This window comes from Chanodichthys erythropterus, chromosome 3 (assembly GCF_024489055.1).
Source record: "Chanodichthys erythropterus isolate Z2021 chromosome 3, ASM2448905v1, whole genome shotgun sequence".
Taxonomy (NCBI): Eukaryota; Metazoa; Chordata; class Actinopteri; order Cypriniformes; family Xenocyprididae; genus Chanodichthys; species Chanodichthys erythropterus.
Window position 1 is genome coordinate 70,157,327 of NC_090223.1, and position 14,052 is coordinate 70,171,378.

At 35.5% G+C, this 14,052-nt stretch overlaps 1 protein-coding gene across 1 annotated transcript in view; it reads left to right on the forward strand.

Moving 5' to 3' along the window:
• Nucleotides 1–14,052, forward strand: part of LOC137005681 (uncharacterized) — a 1,355,627-nt gene that overhangs the window by 504,703 nt on the left and 836,872 nt on the right. The gene's annotated exons all lie outside the window — the stretch shown is intronic.

Genomic DNA, 14,052 nt, shown 5'->3' on the forward strand with positions numbered 1-14,052 from the left:
TAAAACAAACCTTTCTTCAGCAGAATCACAGCAGATGCAGGAGCGCGGCGCAGTCTTATGACGTCATGTCGCCACTCCAAAATAAAAGTCCTGTTCACACACTGCATTGTCTAAAATCACAGAAGTGCATAGAAATGCATAGAAAACTGTTTTACCAGATAATATTTGTATTTAAATAAAAAGGGACAAATAGGATACAAACAAACATGTTAAAAAGGTTGTATGAGTTCATTCATGTGTCCATCTAAATTGAAACACAATTTTCTTTCTAAATTGTACATAAAGTATACATATAAAAAAATGAAATAAAATAGGGGGCATATGGTCATCACAAAAGATTATAATAATTAAATCAACACAGTATTACATTTCGTCATTGTAAATTAAATTATAAATTTAAAGGTTCTTTACAACAAATTCAAGGATGTTAAACATTTCCGACACCTTTGATTTGAAATGTTTTGACATTTTCTTAACCTCTTAAGCTCCTGGACCATTTTGGGGATTTCCGCCTGGATTTTGCCTACCCAAATTGAAAAGCTTCAATTTGGGTAGGCAAGTAAAAACTAAAATTGGGTTTACAGTGGATAATTCTGGCTTTGTGAAGATAAAATTTACACAGAAGACAAAGTAGTAAAACAGTGTATTCAAGTATGAGAATCAGACAAGAAAATGATAGATTCAGTCATTTGTACCAGTTTGTTACAGCAGAAGAAAACTAACATGTTAACTTCTGACCAAAAGGACTTTGAGAATGGACACTGATAATACAAATGTAGAGTTGATTCTTGTTCAGGATTACAAAAGTAACATAAAAAAAGACACATTATCAGAAAACCTGCTCAAAAATAAACTACAAGGGTAATACCTAAGAGCAATTTTAAAATGGGGTTCTTTAATTTTACTTCTAATCAAATTAAATCAGAGTTCAGATAACAGATACTCCATTCAGATTGTGCTTTAGGGAAGGTTATTGAAGAAAAATCATTTCTAATAAAGAAGTTATTGCATTTTTTTTTTTTTATCTAATACATGAACACAATTGATTGCAAGTGAAGGAATATGATTGCTTAAACAAATCTTTAATCAAACTGCCAGGAATACTTTATTCACCTTATTAAAGTCTCTTAATGAAATTGTAGCACCTTTCAAAGACACAAAATCAGAAAAGAGAGAAGGTCTCCTTGAGCACTAAACAAATCAGATACAAATATATTTTGATTCACCCCTTCCTTTTAAAAAAAGAGATTTGTTACATTTTCATTATTCCACATAATACACGTGTGTGGGGAAAGATTATGTTTGAAAGCATCTTCCAGGAATCTAGAGCTTGTTTGTGGAAATTCAAGAGTTTGATAGGTAATTTTCTGCACTTAATATTACAAGATAGTAAGAATTTAAAGCCACCACAGTGTTTGAAGATCAGGTTAGGGATCCAAATCCAGGGTAACCCATTATTAGAAATAAAACTCTTAATCCAGTTAATTTTGAATGTCTAGTTGATAGTTTGAAAATCTAAAGCGTTAAGACCAAATCTAAAGTGTTACCCTCCTTGTAACTTCTTACCAAGGATTTTCTTTGAACACATTACTTTATTTCTCCAAATAAAACAGAACAGAGAGTCAATAGATTTAATAGTTTTATTATCAATATCAATATATAGGAAAAGAGCAGGGTAAACTAGGCGTGATATTCCCTCAGCCTTAGTCAGCAGGACTCTCCTGTCTCTCTGCAGCCAGCATAGTGTTTTCTTAGTTTTATCTAACCTTGGCTGAAAATTGTAATGAAGACTTTCTGAACCTGATCTGCAAATATCGACCCCAAGATATTTTACACGCCGTTTAACTGTAATGCCATCGACAGAAACTTGATCTGAATCATGTACATACAAAGATTAAAATTACTTATGGCAACATAGACTTGTGATTCATTTTTAAGAAAAAGACTAGCTGCTAACTGACTAATTATTAAAGGATTCTCTCCAATATTTATGCCTTTATTTAAGCTTTATAGAAGTCGATAAACCAAATTAAGGCATCTTTGTTTATAAATTCAGAATAATCTATGATTAATCTAATATTACTAGAGATATGTCTTCCTTTAAAAAAAAAAAAAACAGATCGAGTGTTAGATATTATGTCTGTTAAACAAGGTTTGAGCTTTTCAGCATATACAGAAGCTAATAACCTATAATCAGAATTCAAAAGGGTGATCGGGCACTTATTATATAAAAATGTGTTATCCTTATGAGGCTTGAGTATAAGAGAGATGAGGCCTTGTTTCATTGATTCTGCCAATTCACCTTTCATTACACTCTCAATAAGCTTCGTAAAGAAGAGTCCCAAAAGACTTAAAACTTCAAAGGGTAACCTGTCTGGCCCTGAGGATTTGTTATTTGGCATTCTTTTTACTATAAATATCATCTCTATTAAAGGGTTCCTCACAAAAGTTGTGGTCATGTTAAAGGGTCAGTTCACCCAAAAATGAAAATTCTGTCATTTATTACTCACGATCATGCTGTTACACACCCGTAAGAACTTTGTTAATCTCTCTAACACAAATTAAGATATTTTTGTTTAAATCCGATGGCTCAGTGAGGCCTCCATAGCCAGCAATGAAATTTCCTCTCTCAAGATCCATAAAGGTACTAAAAACACATCTAAATCAGTTCATGTGAGTACAGTGGTTCAATATTAATATTATAAAGCGACGAGAATATTTTTGGTGCGGCAAAAAAAAAAAAAAAAAGTGATGACCGATTTCAAAACACTGCTTCAGGAAGCTTCGGATCATAAATGAATCAGTGTGTCGAATCCGCAGTTCGGAGTGCCAAAGTAACGTGATTTCAGCAGTTTGGCGGTTTGACACGCGATCCGAATCATGATTTGACTCAAAAGATTCATAACGCTCCGAATCTACTGAAGCTTCAAGAAGAGGAACAAGACAGGGGATGAGGATATCAACAAAGAAACGGCGAAAAGAAAATTTATGCCAAATGGCTGACGGGTCGTGAATGGCTTGTGTTTGATTATGAAAATGTCATCATGTTTTATCAGGATTGCTGCATGTATGCGAAAGAAAAAAACAAAACGAGCAATTTCGTTGTGGGAACTAATAATTTTAAAGTTGAGGCAGTAAAGGACCATGAGAGTTTGGGCTCACGCAGGCCTGACTCAACAGAGGGTGGCTCAGATTCTGATGGCACCTCTGAAGAAGAAGAGCTCTGAAGACATGCGATTCAAGTGATAGATAAATGAAATGTTTGCACTTTCTGTGCATATTTTGTTGTATGCATTGTATATTGTGTTTTTCATGCCAACAATGTTAATAAAATGATCAAATGCATTCAGTGGCACTCATGATATCTCTTATTTTCACTGGAAAAAAATCTGGCTAGTGGAAATTCTGATTCCACATCTGATTCCACATTGGCTGGTGATCAAAAAAAGTTAATTTAGAACCCTGATTGTATGTGCTTGAAACCTGTCACTGCCTGAAGGTGAATGCAGCATTGGAGATCTACTTGATGATTGAAAGTGTATTCAACCATTTCCATTCAGAGAATTATACGTCTCAAGGTTTTTTTTTTTTTTTTGTGACCAACTTTTTATTTGGTATACAATGTATAATTTAGTTTGTTATATGTCAAATAGTATACATGTATATTCATGCATATAAAATAACATCACTTTTCAAACTATATACAGCTATGGAAAAAATTAAGAGACCACTTAACATTGATTTCTGAACTTGGAGTGGTCTCTTAATTTTTTCCATAGCTGTACAATTGCCAAAGCCTTTAGAAAAAGAAAATAAGTAAATAAAAATAAATACATTGCAAAATAAATAAATAAAAAAATAAAACAAAATAATAATAATAAAAAAAGGTTACAATAAATCCATTGCAAAAGAATAAAATAAAAAAAATACAATAAATACATTGCAAAAAAAAAAGAATAAATAAAATAAAAATTACACAATTACATAAATATATAAATAAAATACAGTTGCAGTGATGTTGTTAAGACCCATTTTGATTACGTGCTAAACTTGAGAAAAAACAGGTGGTTTCGAGAGTGCAACAACAACTTTATCCCAAGCATCTAAAGTGAAGCTACGTGCTTTGTGAATGACAGCCAATGATCTCTCTATAAGAACAATATCTCTGAAATAGTTAAACCATTCTTTTATTGAAGGGGGTCCAGGAGAAAACCAAGAATGGATTATAGTTTTTTTAGCAGCAGTTAAACCTGCAAATATAATTTTCTTAGAAGCCAAATTAGTAGTAGTTCTAAGTGAAGAATCATCATTGAATAAAAATAGGGTAAGCAGTTTAGGAATTGGAAACTCCAAAATATCTTCAAGAAATACTGCCACTTGGGACCAAAAATTAGAGACATCTGGGCAATCCCAGAATATGTGCAGGTAAGTGCCAACCGTATTCAAATTACATTTTGTACAGACTGGGGTATCTGTAAGTTTCATTTTAAAACGTCTATATGGGGAAAGATAAAATTTCTGAACAAACTTAAAATGAATCAACTGATGTGCAGGATTCTTTGAAGAAATAAACACATTGTTCCATACATTCCCCCAGTCCAATTCTATGCATCTCTCCTTAAGGTCACGATTCCATGATTCAATCACTCCCAGAGCTTTATCACGTTTTGAGATTAATTGAGTATATATTCTAGATACCAGTCCAGTGCATGATGTTCCTGGATTAATCCACAGACTCAACGGGTGAACAGGCAGGGGAGAATCCCAAGGGACTCCATGGGCTTTAATTGCTGATCTCAATTGAAGGTAAAAAAACCAGGAAAAACCAGGAAGAGAGTATCTTACTTTAAGGTCCTGAAATGATTTTAAGCCGTTTTCTCCATACAAATCTTGCAAAATGTAAACTCCCCCGGAAGCCCAGCTTGCATTGAAATATGGGCCAGAGTTCTGCAGTAGATTATAGTTATACCAAATGGGGGAGCGATCACAAAGTTTAGTATTGCAACCCATGTGACTCTGAACAGCTGACCAAATTTGCAGGGAGTGGCCTATAATTGGCCCATAAAATTTATGTGCCAGTTTAGGATTAAGTCCAGCAAATAACAGATCTTCAATTCTATGAGGTTTTACAAGTCCTTGTTCCATCTGGCGCCAGGGAAGTACAGAGTCTTTATCACACCACATTGTAAGCGATTTCAACTGAAAGGACCAATAATACAGTTCGATGTCGGGCAGTGCCAAACCACCAGACGTTTTCATACGGGGTTTTTTACCATCCCAAATAAAATTAGAGATCTGAGATTGCAATTCTTTAAAATAGTTTACAGGTGGAGGTAGAGGAATCATAGAAAAAAGAAAATTCAACCTACCAAGAACATTCATTTTTATTATTGAAATTCTACCTTGCAGAGACATTTTAAGATTAGACCATCTTTGCATATCAGCCAAGATTTCAAGTTTAAGTTTGTCATAATTCATATGTGCTATATTAGAAAAATTTGTAATTTTTAATCCTAAATATGCAAATGCTGTGTCGTGCCATTGAATATGAGGAATGGGTGGTAATGTAAGACATTTTACAGCGTCATTTAAAGGAACAAGAAGGGATTTATCCCAGTTAATTTTATAGCCAGAGAATTGACTGAACTGGGTAAAGACTTTTATTATTTGTTGTAAGGAGACATGTATATTGGTAAAATATGGTAGTATGTCGTCCGCATAAAGAGAAATTTTATGCTGTATTCCTTTTATAACTATGGGTGATATAAGAGAATCTAATCTAATCGACTGTGCTAACGGCTCAATTGACAACGCAAAAAGTAGGGGAGAGAGCGGACAGCCCTGACGGGTACCGCGGTGCAGAGAAAATGGCTTTGACATAATATTACCTGTTAATACGACTGCAAAAGGATTAGTGTAAAGTGTTTTAACCATTGATATGAATGTTCTTCTGAAGCCAAATTCTTCCAGCACTGTCCAAAGATACTCCCACCCTACCCGATCGAATGCCTTTTGTGCATCTAAAGTAAAAACGGCTGCAGGAAGAATATCCATTTCAGATGCGTGGATGATGTGCAAAAGACGTCTGACATTGTCAGATGCAAGTCTCCCTCTTAAGAATCCAGACTGATCAAAATGAATCAGTTTGCTAACAGATAGCTCTAGTCTTTTAACTAAAAGTTTTGCAAAAATGTTTAACTCTGTTGTAATTAAAGATATAGGTCTATAACTACCACAATTTAGAGGAGACTTGCGTTTCTTAAGCAACACAGAAATAATTGATGTATTTTGATCACGGTGAAATGAGCCAGTTCTAAGGGCATAGTTAATAGAATTTAGAATTAGTGGTCCTATACTATCCCATAATTCCAGGAATAGATCTGGAGGAAAACCATCTAGACCTGGAGATTTGCCTCTTTTCATTGAGGAAAGTGCATCTTTTAATTCTGTAAGAGTGGGAGGTGTATCAAGAAATTCTGCTTCTTCTTTGGACAGCGAAGGTAAATAGAGCTTTGAAAGATAGGATTTAAGGGCAACTGGGTCAAAATTAGATTCTGCTTTATAGAGATTAGAATAAAAAAGTCTGAAGGTATCATTAATTTCCTCTGCATCATAGGTAACCGATCCTAACGGAGTTTGTATTGCATTGATAATGGAAAATGACTCATTTTGCTTTAATTTAGCAGCTAGGAGTCTGCTTGAGTTTTCACTTTGACTGTAATAAGTCACTCTAGTACGATGGATAGAGAACTCTGCTTTAGATTTTAACAGGTTATTTAATTCAAATTTTAAAGCTAAAAGCGATGCATGTTTTTGATTGGAGAACTGGCGATTCTGCTCTAATTCCACTAGCTGAATCTCGTTTTCTAACTGTTCAATTCTGTAATTCCTGGAAGCCTTCATATGAGTAGCAAATGAGATAGATTCCCCCCTGATAAAACATTTGGTTGTTTCCCAAAGTATGTCTCAAGGTTATTATAAAAGTTTGTTTAAACTCCACCGATTTGGAGATTGTCGCAGTCATGAGGCTGTTTTGTCTTATTTTGTCTGTGATGTCCTCCAACTTTCTATTTTGAGAATCAAATCTCGCCGTTAAGGAGTTAATTGCCTGCAGCAAGGCTGCATGGGAGATGCCCCGTCGCTTGATTTAACCTTTTTTTTTTTTTGCAGAGCTTTGGTTGGAGTAATGTGTGAAGCATCCCGTATTCTTTCCTTGGTGTTCTCTCTCTCATGTTCGTGTAAGAGTTAACTCGTTCAATGAGCTGATCTCAATCTTATCAAAAGAAACAAATGAACGCAAAAGAGCGTATTTAAAAAGACAATTAAAGACAATTAAATGATAAAAATTAGATGTCTCACATGGAGAGTTTAACCAGTTGTATCATGTGATGAAACCTAAGCATGATAATGCATTCATACATTTCTTTAAAAGAGTACTGCTTCTTCCAGAATAATTCATTAAGTATTTCAATCACCAATAATAATCACATTTTCTTTTATGTTTTTTTTTTTAACTAACAAAATATCGACCATTTCTTTCTTTCTTCATTTTCACAAAGAATAAGGAAGAGGAAGAAACTGGAGATGGATCAACTGAGGTAACAAAACAAAATAACATTGTTTAGTATACAGTATTATTTGCCAGGTTATATGTCATTACTGTATTTTTAAATTAATATATCCATTTCTATGAGGTGTTCTTTGATTGTGAGGCTGCGGAGCTGATTGTGGAAGACATGGAAAACAGGGCATTTGAGTGGGAACTATGAGGTATATGTAAGTTGAGGGGGGGTGCTATCAGAAAAAAGTGTAAAAAGTCTACCTTTAGTTTGTCATTAAGGCTGTTTACTGACATAAATGTAAATATCTATCTAAAAACCTGCATGTGTATGTGGTATACTTATATAATAGGATTATAAATAGTTTTCTTCTGATCAAGAAAGTATTATTTTACCATACATTACTTGCTGTCTAGATGCTGAGTTATTGTTATGTTATAATGTGAATTTAGGATATCATAGATGATGAATCTAATTTTATTCCCCTAGAAAAGTGTAGATGCAGGAAAGGCAAACCTTATGATCACAGCATTTGTTCTCCGCCACAAGATTACAGGAGCAGCTCTTCAAGATCTCCTTACACTTCCTAATGAACTGATGCCTGGTGTAGCACCCCATCCTCACTACCTGTTTGAGCAAACTCTATCAGGTGTGCATGTTAAAATGGAATTACATTTCTATTGTCCATCTTGTACTGAGTACACTGGAGAAACTGGGGAGGGTGTGTGTAAGAATACTGATTGCCAATACAAGTATGATTTGACTACTTGCAAAAAAAATGGAAACTTCTTTATTTATTTACCACCGGCATCACAACTAAGAGATCTCTTGGAAAACAATGACATTTTCTCAAAGCTTGGAAGGTCCCACAATCACAGTGATGATTCGGTCTCTGACATTTTCGATGGTAGTGAAATGTGAAAAACAATGCTTGAAAACAACAGAAGTGAGACAGATCTAACTTTACTTTGATGGTGTTCCAGTTTTCGAATCATCGGGGTATTTTATCTGGCTTTTACAATGTGCTGTCAATAAATTGCCACCCGAAAGCAGGAAAAAACATGTTCTTTGCATGGCATTATGGTTTGGAAGGTCATTACCAAATATGAATACATTGCTCACTCCTGTCATTGAGGAAGCTGAGATGATTTCCACAAAGGGCTTTACTGGGCAAAATCCTGTCACAAAAGCACTTCTCGAGCATTTTTACTCACTAGTGCTTGTGATGCAGCTGAAAAATTCCCTTCAGTTTAATGGGAAATTTGGTTGTGATTGGTGTCTTCATCCAGGTGAAACAGTTGAGAAAGGAGCTGGGTTGGTGCGTGTATATCCATTTAGTGTCCCTGAGCCTGAGCCGAGGACACAAGACAAGTGGGAAGATGATGCTATTGCTGCAAATAGTACTCCCATAAACGGTGTGCGCGGCCCTTGCCAGCTTTTGTTCTTGCCATTGTTCAACATAGTGAGAGGATTTGGGCCTGCCTACATGCATTGTGTGCTGCTAGGTGTGGTTAGACAATGGGCCACTCTATGGTTCGATCCACAATACAATCAATGTCCGTGGTACCTACACACAAATTCTTGACTCTAGGCTACTCGAGATGAAACCTCAAAGGGAGATAAGCCGGGCTCCACGTTCATTGAAAGAAAGAAAGTTCTGGAAAGCCACAGAGTAGAAGTCTTTCCTCTTGTATTATTCCCTTTTTGTTCTTATGGGTGTATTCCCCACAAAATACTATCAACTCTGGTGTCTTCTCTGCTTTTCTCTCCATATTCTTTTGCAGCCCAGAGTACCAAAACATCTGATTGAAGAAGCTGACTTGATGCTGAAAAAGTTTTGTCATATATGCTCAAACAGCACATCTCATTCACTGTGCATCAGCTGACACAGTTAGTCAGTAGTGTGTATATCTGGGGACCTCTTTGGGCTGCATCTGCCTTTTCTTTTGAGTCCAACAACAGGAAATTGCTGAGCTTTTTCCATGGACCTCAGCATGTACCCATCCAAATAGCAAAAATAGTGTGCAACAGAAAGTGCTGTGATAATCCTGTCATAATTAACTCTGCTCACTTGTTGTGTGGTAAATTCTTGTTGTACTGCTACAGTACCACAGGATTGCCACAGGATATTTTTGTAAGGGATGTTTAAATTACACAGGTTTTCTCCTTTACTATTGACACTTGCTGGTAGTCACCGCTTTATAGTTTGAACAGCAACAAGCACTACTCATGACCAGGCTAAAATGGGAATGTTTTTATACAAATTAATTAATTCACCAATATTTTGATGATTTTGGGGGAGAGGTTGAGGGAGGGAAAGAAGGGGGAAAAAAAATAATTGGCCCAAAGGTTACTATCTTGGCATCATGTGCCTTGATGTTATCTTCTGATTGGACTGCTGCCAAGTTCAAGACCACTGACACCCACTCATAACTTAACTAAAAAATAAAAAAAAATTCTTCCAATAAAATTTGTGATAGAGGCCTGTATGACAGTGACAAGACAGGCTGACATATTTTACAAATAATGAGTTAAATTAATGAGAATTTTGTCAGAGAGGAAGTTTTCTGACAGGAAAGTGTTTTCTGAAGCAATCTTTACCTCAAATCAAGTTATATTAAAGCTGCTGTCTGCAATTTTTCCACTTTGTCGCCATCTCTGTTTGAAACATGCGATTGCAGTCATATGCGGAACAGTTATCTGTACATGCGTTGTGACTCGGCACGGCTCCTCAGCGCGGATGCATGCTTGTCACATGAGTTTGATACACCTGCACTAAACCAACTGAATGGTGAACCTATTGGACACAGATGTAGTTGTATAATTTGCATACTGAATTGCTATTGGACTTCTGATGCTAATTAAATCAATGTGTGTTTCCTCATATCCTCCAGAATGTCAGCTGCAAGCTCTCCGTACAGCCGGCCCACTCCCACCAGGCTCTGCGTGGACAACCGCACAAACCACCGTGCGAAAACCTATGAGGTGTCCACAGGCAAAATTGAGATTGGGTCTTTTAAAACGACCACTATAACTGCTCTTACCAATGGTGATAGAGCATTTATAGCTCCAGTTGATGGGGACACCCCACTTTTTGAAAAGGGGAAGGCCTATATTATTATTAAAAAAAAAAAAAAAAAATTGGACGAGAGTGTATTTTTCTTGGCCCTGGAGAAAAGAAATTTAAAACTGCTCCTTTCACGCTGCCAGAGGCTACAGAAAAAAAGCGAAAGACCTCCTCAGTCCTCCAACAGCCCTCATGACAGGGGAAGAGGAAGATCTGTTCACAAGAGGAGGATTTATCTCCCTGAAAGGAGAAATAGAAAAAGTGAGTGAATACTTACTTAAACTTAAATACAATACAACTTTGTTTTCCCCAAAATGAATTCTATAACCACACATTTTTGCTAATTTGCTTTCATTATTAACTCATGTTTTGATTAAAGACACATCTTATTCAGATTCCCAGCTAATGTTATATAAGTTATGTCTAAGCACCTGTGATTGTATTCACTTGCATTAACAACAGTCGTACATTGTGATCATGTAGTCGCAGGTACTCATGATGACGCGAGTGACCGACGGAGAGGTTCCCATCAGAGACTTGTCTCTCAGGTGTGGTCAGAAGGTTTTTGAGGTGATGAGGTCCTGCTTGAGCTGAGTTTGGAGATCAGGTTGAGATTTCTCATCTCAAGGCGACTCTCAGACCTGCTGCCAGATTTAATTCGTCCAGCTATTGAACTGTGGAGGTAAACAACATACATTATCATCATGGAGCCAAATTATTCTCTAATTGATTTTTCCTTCATCTTTCTACACTTGTGAGTGTGTACCAAGGGGATATACATTTTTGAACTTTTTATACATCCATTGGTATTTTCATAATATTGGTAACACTTAAGAATAAGGCCCTATTAATGTTAATGAATTGCATGAACACTGAGCAACACATTTGTTACAGTACTTATTAATATTTGTTACAGTTACAGTTACAGTTGTTACATGGTGCTGCTGTCTGACTCCTGTGAGGAGAACGGTGTCCCTGCAGCTCTAGGCATGGACATCGGTGCCAATGAGTTCCCCATCACACTAAAATGAACACACATTAAATACATTGTACAATTTATTGAGCAGTTGGGGGAGGTTATGGAGGAAATTTTCCAATGAATTTGACTCTTTTTTGTTGTGGTTTTGTTTTAATGGTTCCATTTTTTTTATTAGTTTATTCAAGTTCATGTTCATTTTAAATTTACATAGAACTTCAGCTAATACATTTTGGTTTGTGTTTTCTTTTATGAAATATATAAAAGTAATTTAAATAATCATTAAGTCTGATGATTCCTGGACAAATGAGCCGAAAATGAATTCCATGTTTTGAAAACACAAGAGCAGCCAGGATGAATACATTTTAAGTGATGACCATGCCTGAAGTGGCCATGCTTAAGTTTATAGTGTTTAAGAATTTCTGACTGCTTTATCACTTGAATGCCACAATATTTACACTGATACATTGAACTGACAAACACACACACACAAAAATAAACACAATGATGAAAATTAATTGATGTTGCATTCTCATAAATGAGCATCCAGATCATTCAGAGCAACTAATTTACAATTAAAATGTAATGACAAATGTTGACTACGGTAAACCTCGGGATAAACAGAAAGACTAATATTAGCGTAGATGCCATTCTTCTTCTGATGTAACAAGTACATCTGGTGTTATAGGAAGTGTTCCCGTTCCGGCTGACTTATTTTATGCAGCCTAATAATCCTTTAACGGATTTGAAAATATAAATTGATAATGTGTTATGTGTATGCCAGGTTAAAGAGATGCGTTTTTAGTCTAGATTTAAACTGACAGTGTGTCTGCATCCCGAACAATGCTAGGAAGATTGTTCCACAGTTTAGGTGCCAAATAGGAGAAGGATCTTCCGCCTGCGGTTGATTTCGATATTCTAGGTATTATCAGCTGTCCTGAATTCTGAGATCGCAATAAACATGAAGGACTATAATGCATTAAGAGCTCACTTAGGTACTGGGGAGCTAAACCATTTAGTGCTTTGTAAGTAATTAGCAAGATTTTAAAATTTATACGTTGTTTAACAGGAAGCCAATGCAGTGACGACAGAACTGGGCTAATATGGTCATACTTCCTAGTTCTAGTAAGAACTCTAGCTGCTGCATTTTGTACGAGCTGTAGTTTATTTATCAAGTGGGAGGAACAACCACCCAGTAGAGAGTTACAGTAATCTAACCTTGAGGTCATGAACGCATGAACTAACTGTTCTGCATTCTTCATTGCGAGCATATGTCGTAGTTTAGATATATTTTTAAGATGGAAGAATGCGATTTTACAGATGCTAATAACGTGGCCTTCAAATGAAAGATTGGTATCAAAGAGCAAAGCCAGGTTTCTAGCTGACGACGAAGACTTAACAGAGCAGCCATCAAGTGTTAGACAGTATTCTAGATTATTGTGTGAAGTAGATTTTGGTCCAAAAATTAGAATCTCTGTTTTTTCTGAATTTAGTAGTAGGAAATTACTGGTCATCCAGTTTTTTATATGGGTAACACTTTATAATAACGTTCAGTTATAAGTCATTTATGAATTATTAGTTAATGATTAACAAATCATTTACAAAACATGAATATACATTTATAAATGATTGATAAGTGATATAGTAATATTTTATGAATGTTTTATAAATTCAGTTATAAGTCATTTATAAATTATTTGTTAATTATGAACAATCGCTCAGTTTACACGTTAGAATAGGGTATGCAGAGAGTGTTATAAATGACATACATATACAAATAATTTGGAACAGGTAAGAAAGGTCTACAAATGATACGTAACACTTTTACAAGTGAAGAATAGTTTACACTTTAGAATAGGGTATGCAGAAAGCTTTGTAAATGATTTATTCATGTGTTTACACATCATCTGTAACAGGTGTTGAACACTGTGTAGTGTGTAGTGCAGTGTAAGTGCTGACTGGTGAGGGTATAGACAGCTGTCTTCTCTGACACACATGGAGTGTTTAACTCTGTGCACCTGATGTGAGCTTCAGTGGAAGGTAAATCCGGATCAGAGGATGACTTCATCACTAGACCCCACACACTCCACACAGAACTAAAGTCTGTGCTGATGAGTGAAAGGATTTAATGTAATCCACTGGAATCACCTGCCTGTAAGGCATTTATAAATGTTTATCCACTACAAAACAAATAAAATACTTTATTTATCACTTATAATAACTGATGTCTTAACTAATAACTTATAAACCATCTACTAATGATCTGTTTGATTTATTTAAGATAATTTACAACACATTTGTAAATTGTTAGCATAACGTTTTAATCATTTATGAACGTATATTGTAATGATTTGTAAATGATTCGTTCATCATTAACTAATAACTTATAAGTGTCTCATAACTGAACTAATAAAACATTCGTAAAATGTTAACATATCACTTATTAATCA